Raw genomic sequence first — 17,234 nt, forward strand, 5'->3', positions numbered from 1 at the left:
AGTTTCCCTCTGGATATCCAATTGGCTTGGCTGATGGTCCGGTGCGGTATTTAGGCATCTGGTTGAGCCGGGATGTCACTACGCTCTGGTCGGCGACTTACGGCAGAGCTATTGCATGGTTGGAAGAAAAGGTGGAGATGTGGCGCTCGCTACTGCTATTGCTGACAGGTTGTATCGCCATAGCGAAGATGGTAATTTTGTCAACGTTTCTTTATCTGTTTATAAACCTACCCCTCGTTCTCACTGTGTGTTTTTTTAAAAGGCTTAGGTCTGCTCTGGTGAGATTAGTCTGGGCCGGCAGGCAGCCTAGAATTTCATGGGAGAGACTGACACTTCCGTTTGAGATGGGTGGTTTGGCGGCCCCAGATTTAGAGCTTTATTATTACTGTGCGCAGGCGCATGTTGCATTATTATTACTGTGCGCAGGCACATGTTGCATTATTATTACTGTGCGCAGGCGCATGTTGCATTTATGCCTGTATCCTGTGTGGCATCTGCCACATTTGGCGCCTGAAGTGGACGCTATATGGCCTGATAGGCTGCCGCGTGTTTTGGGGAGCCCGGTTGGGCCAAGGCTGCGTGAGATCAATACAGTGGGTTGTACGGCGAGGGCCTGGTCTGCACTGCTGAGGCGTGTTAAAGTACGTGAGCCTTTTGCACTGGTGATGCCAGTTTTGGATGTTGCAGATGCACAGTTGTCAGGAGATGCCCGTGTGCATGAGTTTCTTCATGAGTCTGGCCTGACCACCTTGGGCTCCTGGTTTTCTGATGGACTGGTCATCTCGCCTGAGATGGCGCTAAGTGATGGGCGTGATACTGCGATGAATTGGCTCAATGTTCTTAGAATTGGTGCTATGCTCCGCTCACATTACCCCTGTCTCCCCGCGATGCCTCCGGTGTGTTGTGCTCTGGAGCTCCTGTATCAGACGCGGTCTCCGAGCAGACTTATTACCAAGCTTTATGCTTGTATGGAAACTGCGGCACCTGAGACTGAGGCGGGGGCGAGAGTGCACTGGGAGGCGGACATTGGTGAGGCCATCTCAGATGAGGTGTGGCACAGATACTGCGCGCATATGAGAGAGTTGTCCCCAAATTATCATTTACGCCTTATTCATTTCAAGTTTTTACATCGGCTGTATCATACGCCCTGCAGCTTGAGACGCATGGGGCTGCATGCTGATGTGTGCTGTGAGAGATGAGGGCCCCTGATGCGGATTTTTAGCACCTTGCATGGAATTGTGTGAATACTGGACGGAAGTGTGGCGCATTAATGAGGAGATGACTGGTGCAGAGCTGCTGTGCACTCCTAAGCTTGCTCTCTTGGGATATGTGGAGGGGGTCCCCGCTGCTCACAGAAGACTGATAGGGCTGCTGTTGCTGCTGGCCAAGCGCATGGTTGCGATGTGCTGGCGACGTGGTGGAGTACCTAGGAGACGTGAGTGGCAGCGGGATGCTTCGTACTGCCAGGAGCAGTGATGGTATACTGGGAGCTCATGCCTGAGAGCTCTCACCCGAAAGATATATGGGGCCCACTGCAAGCCTTTTTGGCACATTGAGTTTTAGGGAGCGACTAGACGCTTCGCGTTTCCTATAGTTTGCGTTGGAAGGTTTCCTTTCCTTTGTGCTATCTCCAAAGGTCTGCAGGAATATTGACCTAATTGCGGCGGCGGAACTGTCCTGCTTCTTTTTTCTCTCTTTGTTCTCTATTTCTCACTTTCCTCTTCAACTCCTTCACCCTTCTTAGTTTCCTGGATTAAACCTACTGGTTAATGTTAAGTTCTATTGTTTTTCAATGTGCTCATTGGGAGTGCACAGAATTTGATAGTATTGTATAATGCGTAGTGAAGTCTGACTCCAGATTGGAAGGCACTGTCAGAACGATGCCTGTTATCGTTGATAACTATGCTTTACTCATTCCATGTGTTGTTAACGCTGGCCTCTCATATGTTGGACATTGATTATAATGTTGGTGTTGTATATGACGACATAAATAAACACTTTTTAAAAAAAGGTCCAGCTAAGTCAGAGCAAGCAGCTATGTCCCAGGAGTGGTCACCCCAGGATTAAGCAGGAGCGAGCACTGGGGTGTGGTGGCCCCCAGGGCCATCATTGGCTCCTCGAGGGGGGGGCCGCGCTGCTGCCCTCCTACTTAAAACTTAAGCAGCCCTGGGGAGGTGGGGGTCCTCAGGGCTGTGGGAGGGGCTACGCAACCCCCCTTAATTATGAGTATAGCCCCAGGGAGGTGGCAGTCCCTGGGCTGCAAGGGGGCACGCACCTCCCCGCATTCATTTTGTTTAATGAACTGGGGAGGTGGTGGTTCCTTGAGCTGTTGCAGGGCCAGGTGGCCCCCCCTCATTTGATGAATTATTACTCCTGGGGAGGTGGAGGTCCCCGAAGCGGCAGCTCCTCCGCATTCAATGTTTCAATACCCCGGGAACTGGCCCACCTGGGGGTTGCCTTTAAACAAGCGCGGGAGCCTGCACTTGTTTCTTTTCTTTAATTTTCAGTGGATCTGTGGATCCGCTGTGTCTCTCACCAATAATTCAACAAAAATGTTCTTTTTTGCTCGGGGTGGTACCTCTGGGACCCCAGTAAGACAGCTAAGGGGTCATGGTGTCCCTGCCCCGGCCCGTTCCTTTTTTCAGTCTTTTCTTTTGGGACTCAGTTGGAGCTGAGTCCCAACATGGCTGCCAACACTTCCTTGTTGAAGTGTTGGCAGCCAATCAGATCTCAGCCTAAGATCTGGAGGGTTTGCGGAGCCTTTGCATAACTACATATACAAATGTGTTTTTCTTTAATCACTCAAAAACTACTGAACAGATTTACACCAAATAACAAAAAGGTTGCTTACTGGACCACGAGCTACCTTTTGCCAAAATTGGTGTAATTCCATCCATTGGTTTGACTGCTATGGAATAATGCATGGGAAAAAGCATTTGAGACCCCCATTTTCTTGGCCCCAACTTGGCAGATCACCCTGACACTTTCCTCAAAGACACTGAAGAGAGCATTGTATTTTTTGTAAGATTTTGTGAGGATTCATCAAATGGTACCAAAGCTATGAGCAAAACAAAAAATGCTTTTTCTATGGAACCTAGGTCCTAACTATAACTAACTAGTGGCGACCACTAAAAATGGGCCATCTAGTTGGCAGTCAGTTTACACCCTGCTGAAGCAGGGACCCCCACTCTAATCAGGGTGAGGGAGTCACACTCCTAAGATAACCCTTGATCACCACCTAGGTAGCTTGGCACGGGCAGTCAGGCTTATCTGAGAGGCAAGGTATTTATACCAACACACAGTAACACAGTGAAAACACTAGAAATGGACACCACAACAGCTTAGAAAAATAGTCAGAATTTATCTAAAAAAAAAACAAGACCAAAACGACAAAAATCCAACATACACAAGCAAAGATATGAATTTAAAAATTTTTAAATTCAGTTAAAGCGGTTAGAAACACAATAGCTCCAACATTTTTTTTCATGGTGTTGTGATGGAGTTGTTCCCAACAGTCCAAGAGCACTCATGAGTGAGTGTGGCACCGGTCACGAAGTTGCATGAACCCCATATACAATACCTTGGAAACAAAGCTGAGTCATAGACGTGGCACGGAGTTGGGGAGGTGAGGTTGGGTTCCGTACTGCTATGCAGGAGGTGAGGCGTTGTTTCCTTACTGCTTCACAGTGGAGATGATGTGTCAGTACCTTCTAGAGGCAGTGGAGGTGAGGCAGTGGCAAGGGCATCTGTTCCTTGTGATATGGTGGAGTCGATGAGTCAGGTGGGCTGACTCAAAGCACTGCATTAGCTCATTAGGCCAGGATTTTCCCCTACAAGCAGGTCCCTCTTGAGGATTGGGGCCTGTGTATTTTTCATGAATATTTTACCTTTCACATGTATACATTTGTAATTTAATTAATTGACTTTGACATATCATGTGTAATTTCAAATAGCGGCCTCTGGTTATACAAACAGAACATGTGGACATTCATACTTGCAAATAAAATTTACAGTTGTGGAAATGTTCTTTGATTCAAATTGTTTACAGTCAATGTTAGGGAAAGTGTAATGGGGATCTGAGCATGAGAGTGGACATTTAAAATGTAGGGACCACCTAAAAAGTTAGAAGTTTGTGGCAATTTACAAACATACCTAATGACTTATTCCATCCCTAAATTACCTCCCTTATCATTTAATCAGCATGCCCTAGGCAGGGTTAGGCAGACACACCTGATCAGTGCTAGGATACCCTCGAATGCGATCGTGGGCTTTCCAAAAACACATAACGTAACACAGGGGGCATTGTAGGGACAGTGGCTGTTGCTCAAGGCCCACCCTGGCTGTAGGAAGGCTATAAGAGGGTTATCAGAACATAGAATAATAGTTTATATGAGGTGTCCAGTGGACATGCCAGGTGATGAGAGAGCCTGAGAAGTGCACACAAGCAGATGCCAAAACATTTGATAGGCCCACATGTAAGACTATGAAACATAGTGAAGTTGAAAAAATAACAACCACATGACATTGGCAGTTTAGAATCCCTCTCATGAGTATAGAGAAGTGTTTGCCATTAGCCACAGGGACTTTATGGGTAAGCAGCCAAAGGAGGCAGGCCTGCACAAACAAACAAATACTGAGTGAAGGGAAAATCGTCACTCAAAGAGTGAAATAGACATAGAAGAGACTACAGGTAAAAAGGAAGAGCAGAAATAGGGTGTAAACAATGATGGTTGGATAGGGTCACAGAAGAAATGAGAGAATGTACAGGGCTGGGGCCACAAATCAGTGATAAAGAAGCCCAGATCTAAGGGGCAAATTAAGGGAAGTACAGCAGGTGCCAGGAACGAATAGTCTTGAAGGAGGCATAAATTGGGTGAAAAAAGACAAGGGAAATATCAAAGATGGTGGCAGGGAATATGCAGTCCTGAGGTTTCTGAGAAAAACAATGAAGAAACATTGAGATAGAAAAATAGTCGGAGTAGGGTTTAAATAGGAAGTTACATGGCTACCAATGAAGAGGAGGATACTGAAGGCAGCAAATCAAACTGAGAGAAAGGAAAAGAAAGGGGCCACAGATGTGGGGCGCGGGGGACAAGAAAAACGATTCTGTGTCAATGAAGAAACACAAGGATTTAAACAGAAAGGGATAAGGACACAAATGAACAGGAAGATACTGGAACAGAAATGCCAATTGTGGGGAAAAGACAACCAAAGGGAAACAGAAGCAGTGGTGCAAGCATAGCCCTGAAAGAGAGTAAGCACCAACGAATGGTAGCATAAAAAGTCAATATTGCCACACAAGGATTTGTACAGAAATATTAGGGGTCAAAATAGGGTGTACCAATGAGGAGATCACACATCGGGATGTCGGGTGTGTGCAAGGCATCACAGATCGAGAGGTACAATGCACACACGTGGAACAGCAGAAGGAGACAAACAAGCACCAACTATGAAGCACAAAAGACAGACGCATGGCCGGACCCTCAGACTTGGATTACTTTGCCATTTATATGAACTACTATCTACTAAGCTTTCCCAGCTATGGCCAGACGAGAGAAGCAATCTACGTTCAAACACGGCAAAATAGAATTGAGTTTTGAACGGATCTCTGCATTGTATAACTCTCTGTTTTCGTGACCTAGGGCCATATGTACGAAAGCTTTTTCCCCATAGACACAGAATGGGTAAAATCCTTTGGTACATCTGGCCCCTAGTTCTTATCGCCATTCACTCCAGCCAGAGGTGTAGAAATAAAGTTTAGGAAATGTTTTGTTTTCTTCTCATTTTCCCTTTTTTGTATTTCAGTTAAAGTCCTTTCCTTCCCAAATCAGTCCTCCGTGTTTGACTAGAATTCTTTGATTTTGATCTTGCTGGCATGGCTCCCCATTGAAGGAATAAGCCTCTTTAATCTTCTATGTATCAGGCAAAAACACAAACTCTAAATCAATCATTGCCTGGAGGAGCTCCTTTTGGATTAGAATTATATTCCCCCGGCCATTAGGACAGTACTGTCCTGTGACCAACTTGAAACAGAACAGCAATACATAAAGATTTGGCATCATTTTCAAGCAAAAATGATCTCCCTTGCCGTAGATAAAATGTATGAAATACCACCTTTTCCAGTTAATGTTTTAATGAATGTCCTCTTCTTTCACTAACCACCTCCTGTAACCCCTTACATGGCACGATGTAATCGGGGTACAGTATTATATTACAATGGCATGTTTGTATAATTGTACTGTTTGTCACCTGTGAGATGTAAAGTGTTTAGCCACGTATTAAGGAGTGTCTGTGCAAAATAGAATGTGTCATAAATAAAGTAAATGCCCATTTAAGTATGAATTTAATGTGTGCCTTTGTCTAGAATGACTGAAAATGCATTTAAAAGCAAGTGTCTGAGTGGGATCAGGGAGGTGGCCCTTGTCTCCCTGAACACAATCAAAATACATCTTCTGCCTTTTTTGAAGCCTAAACTGAGTGTTGAATAGCGCTGACAAATAGAACATAGGCTGTGGCTTTGAGGCTATCAGTCTTGTATGCCCATCAGCACTCCAGTTCCACCCAGGCCCCATTAGCTCTTTGTACCTTTTGCTAAGCCGGAAGACAAATCTTATGAGTGTGCATCCCTACCCTGCTTCACAGCTGATAGTAAAGCCTGAAACAGGTGGGAAACATATGAAGGTGCCCCTCTTCCCAAAGCCTGCTGGCAGACATAAAGAGGAGTGTCCAAAATGCACATGTGGCTATCACTCCTGTTTACCTACATTCTCTTTGATGTACAGCACATTTAGGGGGGAAGGTGTACTGGTTTCATGGCTCAAAAGTGACTGTCGGAGGAGTAGAGCAATTGTTTCATTTTGTAAGTGTACATAAGCGGTTGTATTTTCCCTCATGTGCCTTGCAACATTTACTAGTGTATATTCTATTAGACATTCAGGTTAATTTTTGACTCTGTGGGGGTCATTCTGACTTTGGCGGGCGGCGGAGGCCGCCCGCCAAAGTCCCGCCGGCAGAATACCGCTGCGCGGTCAAAAGACCGCTGCGGTAATTCTGAGTTTCCAGCTGGGCTGGCGGGCGACCGCCAGAAGGCCGCCCGCCAGCCCAGCGGGAAACCCCCTTCCATGAGGATGCCGGCTCCGAATGGAGCCGGCGGAGTGGAAGGGGTGCGACGGGTGCAGTTGCACCCGTCGCGATTTTCAGTGTCTGCGTGGCAGACACTGAAAATCTTGGTGGGGCCCTGTTAGGGGGCCCCTGCAGTGCCCATGCCATTGACATGGGCACTGCAGGGGCCCCCAGGGGCCCCACGACACCCGTTACCGCCAGCCAGGTTCTGGCGGTCAAAACCGGCAGAACAAGGCCGGCGGTAAGGGGGTCGGAATCCACATGGCGGCGCTGCCTGCAGCGCCGCCATGGAGGATTCCCTAGGGCAGCGGGAACCCGGCGGTACACCGCCGGTTTCCCGTATCTGACCACGGCTGTACCGCCACGGTCAGAATGCCATGGGAGCACCGCCAGCCTGTTGGCGGTGCTCCCACGGTCGTTGGCCCTGGAGGTCCATGACCGCCAGGGTCAGAATGACCCCCTGTGTGTGCATGTCCGTGTGTGTGTGTGTGTGCGTGTATGTCTGTGCATTTATATTTGTTGGGTAGATAAGCATGACAGGTCAAACATTGGAAAATGAACATAGTACATGTGTATATCAGTCTCTAAGTGGTGATCATATTCTGTACATATGCATGGAAATGTGACACTGAACAAGAACATATGAATTGAAGGCATGTGATGATACTGATGAATGTGTGCTTAGTTTCTGATCTTGTGAGACAGGACATGCTCAAGTGACACTCTATATGGGAAATAAGAGTCTGAATCCACACAACTGAAGCTGATCTTGTGATAGAGTTGAAGTGCAGAATTCCTTATGTTTCCTATGGTTTTCATGCAACAATAAAATTTCAAGATAACTCTGGTGCTCAGTGCATGACTTGTAAATAAAACCTTGCCAGTGCCTAAAGCCCTCCTCTTAAACACGTTGCAGTTGCAATTAAATGTGCGAATACGAAATACTGAGGCAGCGTAATCCTAAAGCCATCTCAGGCCTCTTCAATCCATTTACAGACACTCCTTGCCCCTTCAGCTCACTCTTGCAGCTTTTTGCTTTCTCCCATTGTGACGCTTTTTTGTTTTTCTCTTCCTTCGTCTTTCCCATATGAGTCTTTTGCTTACAGTAAATGCTTGAGACAGAAAAATAAGTGCCGGTACCCTGTACCAAAAACCTCAAGCACAAATCAGACACTGCTGGTAATTAATGTTCTTTTTGTAATTCTCATCTTCTTATGTAACATTTCCTATGGACTAATTTATATACATGATTTATTGGCTCTGTATAATGTGTGTGATGTAAATTGCTCTGACAATCTACACTGGTATGGTTGCGCTATAAAACAAATGTGATGCATTTTAGAAAAAAGACGATGGAGAGATGAGGGGCACTGGTGAAGCGTGGTAGTGAGGGAATTTGTGGAGAAGGTGGTTTTTTTTGGGGGGGGCCCAACAAATGTTGTTGCACTGGGTGCCACCCCTGTGTCTAGGGAGGACAATATTAAATGGGAGGTCTTAAATTATTAAAGTTGATTTTTAGTTTTAAAAAATAATTTACTTAATGTAACAGTAATTTAAATGCTAGATAAATATTATAATGTATTTAAAATATCAACCTAATATTTGGGAAATAACACACAAAAAAGTAGAATGGGATGCTTACATTTTGGATCCAATTTCAATAAATGACAAACAGGTAAGAGGACACATTAAGTTTATTTTCTGAAAAGTAAACTTACCTGAGGCCAAAAGGGCATAGTTGTAAGTAAATAGGACGCTGGTGTTTTGGAACTTATTTTCTTTAATTTACTTATTATAAAAAGTTGTTGTTTAAGAATTGTTACGGTGTTAAGAGAAGATGTTTAATGCTGTACATTTCTGTATTAAGAGCACATAGTATTACACTCAGACATGAAGATCAGAGAATAATTAACTTTGTTTTATTGATTAAATCCGACAATTGTAAAACTACATCAGGAGAAATGTATGTACAGATCAGTAGCTCTGGAGTACTATGTCAAAGGCCAGGAAAACTGCACTGACTCATCTCTAACATTGCTGAAAACATCAGTGGCCAGAGGTATTTGTTTTTGATGCATTGTAGGCAGAAACCAACTTTAAAATACTACATTGTGCAAGGGGACAACACAAGGCAGAATAAGGTGTACTAAGATTGGCTGGCTTCTGGTGTTATGCCTTCCTCTGACACACCAACAGGCTGCCTTGCATGACACAATCTTGCACCATGTTGCAGAGGTCGAATTGTCCTACCCAGTATAGGCTTTGTATGTACCCGTCCTACATAAATGCCTATGTCTAGACCAGTGGTTCCCAGCCTGTGGTCCAGAGTCCCCTGGGGGTCTGCCTAGCCTCACTAGGGAGTCCGGGACTGCTTATAAAATTAAATAATGCTAATAGATTAATAAAGTGTACACAATTAAAGTGGCCAAACGTACAATTGGACATTTTAAAACATGATGTAAATGTCAAGGAATTTTAAGTTGAAGGCTAAAAATGTAATTAGTATCTTTAGATTGATTTGTGGGAGCAGTACAGGTGCATGAAACAGAATTTAGAATGGACGAGGTGTGGCAAGTTTAGAAAAGCTCCTGCCTCTCTATTAAATTTTTTTTTTTTTATTTTGTGTAAATATGTTTGCACATGAAATAAAATGTGTTAACATTTGTGTATGTGTTTGATGAATACTTGTTTCTGTATTTTTTGTGCCTTGTTTTGCAGATTAAATTATCAACAATTTTTAGGTAGGGGTCCCCGGCTTCCAGTAATGACTCAGCAGGAGGGGTGGATTCCAATAATGATTGAGTGGGAGTCCCAAGGTTCCAGTAATGATAAAGTGGGATCCACAGAAGTCAAAAGGTTGGGAATCACTGCCCTAGTCAAATTCCCATGGACTGAATGTGTGCTGTGCACTCCAGAACATATTAAATGTTTTTTTTTAAAGTTTGTACATGTTCCATGGTTAATTCCTGCTTCAAGATTCTGTATGAAAAAAGAAATAACAAGTGTAAGGCCACCTTATATTAATATATTGTACTCATAATTGAGTCACTGACCTGTGTATGCAACTAATAATTGTGTAAATTGCATCCTGAATTAGGCCCTTACAAATTAATACAGATACGGGCAATTCATATATATCAATCAATGCAAACTCATCCAGTTATTTACGTGATGTACCTGGTATTTGTAAAAATGGTTAGTGCATTCTGCACAATAATATAGTTTCCGCTTTCCAGATATTTTTTCATTCTTTTGTATCTGTGCCTTTATGTTACAACATGCAACCATCTACAGTAGAGATTAATAGGCACTAGGTTGATTTAGAAATACAAAATAAAAATCATTTTTTTTCATTCCTGGAAATAACTTACGAAACCTCAACATGAAGGCTTTGTTCTAGTAGTGGACTGAGTGCAAGTCTTTAAAAATTCATCAAAGTCCATATTTTGTTCGTGGGTGCAAGAAAGATCATATGTCAACTTTTGAGATTGCAAAGCAGTCAAAAATTTTCACTTTGTCATTTTCCATCTTTGTTATTTACTCGGCAAAAATGTCAGACTCGTTTTCGACTCCCCAAAATCGGCTAGCTGTACTTCCTGAGGAATTAAGGTTGTCTGTGGCTTAAAACTGTATAAAAAAGGCGATACAGTGATAGAAGCAGCTTCAAACAAGTAACCTTTGTACCTCATCCAACATTTAAAGATTGCATGAGTCTAGTGGCTGAAAAATAGCAATAACGTCAAGGTCACATGGCAATGAACGTCGTGTTTGTTAGACTTCGCAAACGTGTGAAAAGCATGGTCACAACATCTCACACAAAACAATGTTACTGGACCACAGTGAGGTAGAAGAATGACAAGGTGGCAAAAAATAAACACTTAAAAAAAGTATATATTGTTCGAATATAGAAGATAAAATGTACCCTACATAATGGAAACATGACCCTGGAAAACAGAGGCATAACTGCATGATATGTCAGAAAGGAATTGCACAATGTAACATACAAATAATAAATGAAATGCTATCCATTGTGGAATAGTGGCTAATTTGACTGACAAAAAAAAATTGCAATTACATTTTTGACCTTCCCTTTTGTTTCACAAAATCATAGCGCCACACTAAAAAACAGCATACAAGATTACCCCCATAAGCAGCCATAAGAAAAGTAATTCTGTCGGATTGCCTGTTGAAATTGAACTATAAACTGAGGCCTAGTCGTCAAATATAATCCATTCCTGGCATTCAAAAGACATAAATTTCAGATAAAAGTTGTATTATTTTTACAATCACAATAGTGCTTTTCAAGCCATTTCCACGTAGGACAGTAATTGGACCTGCAAAGACTACTGATACAAGAGTTGGCAATATAACATTGTCTGCATTTCCACTAGAATTACTACCCATTTGAGTTTGGAGTTCTGGAATGGAGAATACGATGTTGAACTAAAAATTAACAGTCTGCATGTTTTCCAGCCTCATAATGTTTTAATGTGTACATTCATCCTATCAGCTCTACTTTGACCCCGCAGGGGATCATTATTCTTACAGCAGGGGCGCCCCTGACTCCCTCGTTATTAATCCTACACAACTGAGTTGTGACTGTCAGTGTAGGTGCATTCGATTATGTGCCCTGTTCAGAGCAGAAGGTGTAATGCACTTTTTTCAGTTTGGGACTGCCAGGAAAGCCCATTTGGCCCCCACACCCCATACAGAGAAAACTCAGAGGGTGTGTGGGTCATTCTTTTTTTGTTTTCGTTTTTAAGAAACAAATTCCAGCTTTGGATGGGCCATTATCAAACTTTCTGCAGCATTGTGTGGGTAATGGAGGAACGTGTCCTTCATTAATTTATTTAAACCATTCCTCACCAGTGGCCTAGGTGAGACAGCAATGAGGCATAAACTACTGCCGCCCATGGGCAAGGCGGCAAGGTAAGGATAGCATTTATTAAGCCTGGGCAAAATGTGTATAATTTAGGGAATTTTGTGTCATGCTTGTTGCACAACACTCCCAGAATTATGCCATTACTGAAGTTCACCTAATTACATGCTAATCCCAGTGAAAATTTACCATGAACATGCTATACTTTGTGAATATTTACAAAGAACGCATAGGAACACGAGAATGTGAGACTCTATTGTTCTTGGTGATTTTTTGGTACCATTTTGCGCACAAAATATGTCCTCGCCTTAAAAAAGGATACAAGGATACATTTCATGCTAAATTGCAGCACAACATTAGACTTTTGCTTTGTGCTTAATTATGTGTAATTTTGCTGAAATTTAGCAAAATGACACAAAAGCAAATTATTTAAATTTCACACACCTCATGTGATGACAACAACTCATCTTGTTCCTGTTATGGAAATAGAGGCCTCTGGCGCCCATTAACCACTTCGCTGCCAGGCCTTTTTTTGCCTATTTGGGGCAGTTCGCGCTTAGGCCCTCATAACTTTTTGTCCACATAAGCTAACCAAGCCAAATTTGCGTCCTTTTTTTCCAACATCCTAGCGATTCTAAAGGTACCCAGACTTTGTGGGTTCCCCTGAAGGAGGCCAAGAAATTGGCCAAAATACAGTGAAAATTTCGTTTTTTTCGAAAAAATTGGAAAAAGGGGCTGCAGAAGAAGGCTTGTGGTTTTTCCCCTGAAAATGGCATCAACAAAGGGTTTGCGGTGCTAAACTCAGCAGCTTCCCAGCTTTCAGGAACAGGCAGACTTGAATCCGAAAACCCAATTTTTCAACACAATTTTGGCATTTTACTGGGGCATACCCCATTTGTGCAATTTTTTGTGCTTTCAGCCTCCTTCCAGTCAGTGACCGGAATGGTCATGAAACCAATGCTGGATCCCAGAAACCTAAACATTTCTGAAAAGTAGACAAAATTCTGAATTCAGCAAGGGGTCATTTGTGTAGATCCTACAAGGGTTTCCTACAGAAAATAACAGCTGAAAAAGAAAAATATTGAAATTGAGGTGAAAAAAACATCAATTTTTCTCTACTTTTTACTCTGTAACTTTTCCCTGCAATGTCAGATTATCGAAAGCAATATACCGTTACGTCTGCTGGACTCCTCTGGTTGCGGGGATATATAGGGTTTGTAGGTTCATCAAGAACCCGAGGAACCCAGAGCCAATAAATGAGCTGCACCCTGCAGTGCGTTTTCATTCTATACCGGGTATACAGTAATTCATTTGCTGAAATATAAGGAGTAAAAAATAGCTATCAAGAAAACCTTTGCATTTCCAAAAAGGGCACAAGATAAGGTGTTGAGGAGCAGTGGTTATTTGCACATCTCTGAATTCCGGGGTGACCATAGTAGCACGTGAATTACATGGAATTTCTCAAATAGATGTCTTTTTTACACACACCCCTATATTTGGAAGGAATAAATGTAGAGAAAGACAAGGGGCAATAACACTTGTTTTGCTATTCTATGTTCCCCCAAGTCTCCCGATAAAAATGATACCTCCCTTGTTTGGGTAGGCCTAGCGCCCGCGACAGGATATGCCCCAAAACACAACGTGGACACATCACAGAAAACAGAGCTGTTTTTAGCAAAGTGACTACCTGTAGATTTTGGCCTCTAGCTCAGCCGGCACCTAGGGAAACCTACCAAACCTGTGCATTTCTGAAAACTAGAGACCTAGGGGAATCCAAGGAGGGGTGACTTGTGTGGCTCGGACCAGGTTCTGTTACCCAGAATCCTTTGCAAACCTCAAAATTTGGCTAAAAAAACACATGTTCCTCACATTTCTGTGGCAGAAAGTTCTGGAATCTGAGAGGAGCGACAAATTTCCTTCCACCCAGCATTCCCCCACGTCTCCCGATAAAAATGATACCTCACTTGTGTGGGTAGGCCTAGCGCCCGCGACAGGATATGCCCCAAAACACAACCTGGACACATCACAGAAAACAGAGCTGTTTTTAGCATAGTGACTACCTGTAGATTTTGGCCTCTAGCTCAGCCGCCACCTAGGGAAACCTACCAAACCTGTGCATTTCTGAAAACTAGAGACCTAGGGGGATCCACGGAGGGGTGACTTGTGGGGCTCGGACCAGGTTCTGTTACCCAGAATCCTTTGCAAACCTCAAAATTTGGCTAAAAAAACACATGTTCCTCACATTTCTGTGGCAGAAAGTTCTGGAATCTGAGAGGAGCCACAAATTTCCTTCCACCCAGCGTTCCCCCACGTCTCCCGATAAAAATGATACCTCACTTGTGTGGGTAGGCCTAGCGCCCGCGACAGGATATGCCCCAAAACACAACGTGGACATATCACAGAAAACAGAGCTGTTTTTAGCAAAGTGACTACCTGTAGATTTTGGCCTCTAGCTCAGCCGCCACCTAGGGAAACCTACCAAACCTGTGCATTTCTGACAACTAGAGACCTAGGGGGATCCAAGGAGGGGTGACTTGCGGGGCTCGGACCAGGTTCTGTTACCCAGAATCCTTTGCAAACCTCAAAATTTGGCTAAAAAAACACATGTTCCTCACATTTCTGTGGCAGAAAGTTCTGGAATCTGAGAGGAGCCACAAATTTCCTTCCACCCAGCGTTCCCCCACGTCTCCTGATAAAAATGATACCTCACTTGTGTGGGTAGGCCTAGCGCCCGCGACAGGATATGCCCCAAAACACAACGTGGACATATCACAGAAAACAGAGCTGTTTTTAGCAAAGTGACTACCTGTAGATTTTGGCCTCTAGCTCAGCCGCCACCTAGGGAAACCTACCAAACCTGTGCATTTCTGAAAACTAGAGACCTAGGGGGATCCAAGGAGGGGTGACTTGCAGGGCTCGGACCAGGTTCTGTTACCCAGAATCCTTTGCAAACCTCAAAATTTGGCTAAAAAAACACATGTTCCTCACATTTCTGTGGCAGAAAGTTCTGGAATCTGAGAGGAGCCACAAATTTCCTTCCACCCAGCGTTCCCCCACGTCTCCCGATAAAAATGATACCTCACTTGTGTGGGTAGGCCTAGCGCCCGCGACAGGATATGCCCCAAAACACAACGTGGACATATCACAGAAAACAGAGCTGTTTTTAGCAAAGTGACTACCTGTAGATTTTGGCCTCTAGCTCAGCCGCCACCTAGGGAAACCTACCAAACCTGTGCATTTCTGAAAACTAGAGACCTAGGGGGATCCAAGGAGGGGTGACTTGCGGGGCTCGGACCAGGTTCTGTTACCCAGAATCCTTTGCAAACCTCAAAATTTGGCTAAAAAAACACATGTCCCTCACATTTCTGTGGCAGAAAGTTCTGGAATCTGAGAGGAGCTACAAATTTCCTTCCACCCAGCGTTCCCCCAAGTCTCCCGATAAAAATGATACCTCACTTGCGTGGGTAGGCCAAGCGCCGGCGACAGGAAACACCCCAAAGCGCAACGTGGACACATCCTAAATTTTGGAAAAAAACAGAGGTGTTTTTTGCGAAGTGCCTACCTGTAGATTTTGGCCTCTAGCTCAGCCGCCACCTAGGGAAACCTACCAAACCAGTGCATTTCTGAAAACTAGAGACCTAGGGGAATCCAAGGAGGGGTGACTTGCGGGGCTCGGACCAGGTTCTGTTACCCAGAATCCTTTGCAAACCTCAAAATTTGGCTAAAATAACACATGTTCCTCACATTTCTGTGGCAGAAAGTTCTGGAATCTGAGAGGAGCTACAAATTTCCTTCCACCCAGCGTTCCCCCACGTCTCCCGATAAAAATGATACCTCACTTGTGTGGGTAGGCCTAGCGCCCGCGACAGGATATACCCCAAAACACAACGTGGACATATCACAGAAAACAGAGCTGTTTTTAGCAAAGTGACTACCTGTAGATTTTGGCCTCTAGCTCAGCCGCCACCTAGGGAAACCTACCAAACCTGTGCATTTCTGAAAACTAGAGACCTAGGGGGATCCAAGGAGGGGTGACTTGCGGGGCTCGGACCAGGTTCTGTTACCCAGAATCCTTTGCAAACCTCAAAATTTGGCTAAAAAAACACATGTTCCTCACATTTCTGTGGCAGAAAGTTCTGGAATCTGAGAGGAGCCACAAATTTCCTTCCACCCAGCGTTCCCCCACGTCTCCTGATAAAAATGATACCTCACTTGTGTGGGTAGGCCTAGCGCCCGCAACAGGATATGCCCCAAAACACAACGTGGACATATCACAGAAAACAGAGCTGTTTTTAGCAAAGTGACTACCTGTAGATTTTGGCCTCTAGCTCAGCCGCCACCTAGGGAAACCTACCAAACCTGTGCATTTCTGAAAACTAGAGACCTAGGGGGATCCAAGGAGGGGTGACTTGCGGGGCTCGGACCAGGTTCTGTTACCCAGAATCCTTTGCAAACCTCAAAATTTGGCTAAAATAACACATGTTCCTCACATTTCTGTGGCAGAAAGTTCTGGAATCTGAGAGGAGCTACAAATTTCCTTCCACCCAGCGTTCCCCCACGTCTCCCGATAAAAATGATACCTCACTTGTGTGGGTAGGCCTAGCGCCCGCGACAGGATATACCCCAAAACACAACGTGGACATATCACAGAAAACAGAGCTGTTTTTAGCAAAGTGACTACCTGTAGATTTTGGCCTCTAGCTCAGCCGCCACCTAGGGAAACCTACCAAACCTGTGCATTTCTGAAAACTAGAGACCTAGGGGAATCCAAAGAAGGGTGACTTGCGGGGCTCGGACCAGGTTCTGTTACCCAGAATCCTTTGCAAACCTCAAAATTTGGCTAAAAAAACACATGTTCCTCACATTTCTGTGGCAGAAAGTTCTGGAATCTGAGAGGAGCCACAAATTTCCTTCCACCCAGCGTTCCCCCACGTCTCCTGATAAAAACGATACCTCACTTGTGTGGGTAGGCCTAGCGCCCGCGACAGGATATGCCCCAAAACACAACGTGGACATATCACAGAAAACAGAGCTGTTTTTAGCAAAGTGACTACCTGTAGATTTTGGCCTCTAGCTCAGCCGCCACCTAGGGAAACCTACCAAACCTGTGCATTTCTGAAAACTAGAGACCTAGGGGGATCCAAGGAGGGGTGACTTGCGGGGCTCGGACCAGGTTCTGTTACCCAGAATCCTTTGCAAACCTCAAAATTTGGCTAAAAAAACACATGTTCCT

This window comes from Pleurodeles waltl, chromosome 11 (assembly GCF_031143425.1).
Source record: "Pleurodeles waltl isolate 20211129_DDA chromosome 11, aPleWal1.hap1.20221129, whole genome shotgun sequence".
In the NCBI taxonomy this organism is placed as follows: Eukaryota; Metazoa; Chordata; class Amphibia; order Caudata; family Salamandridae; genus Pleurodeles; species Pleurodeles waltl.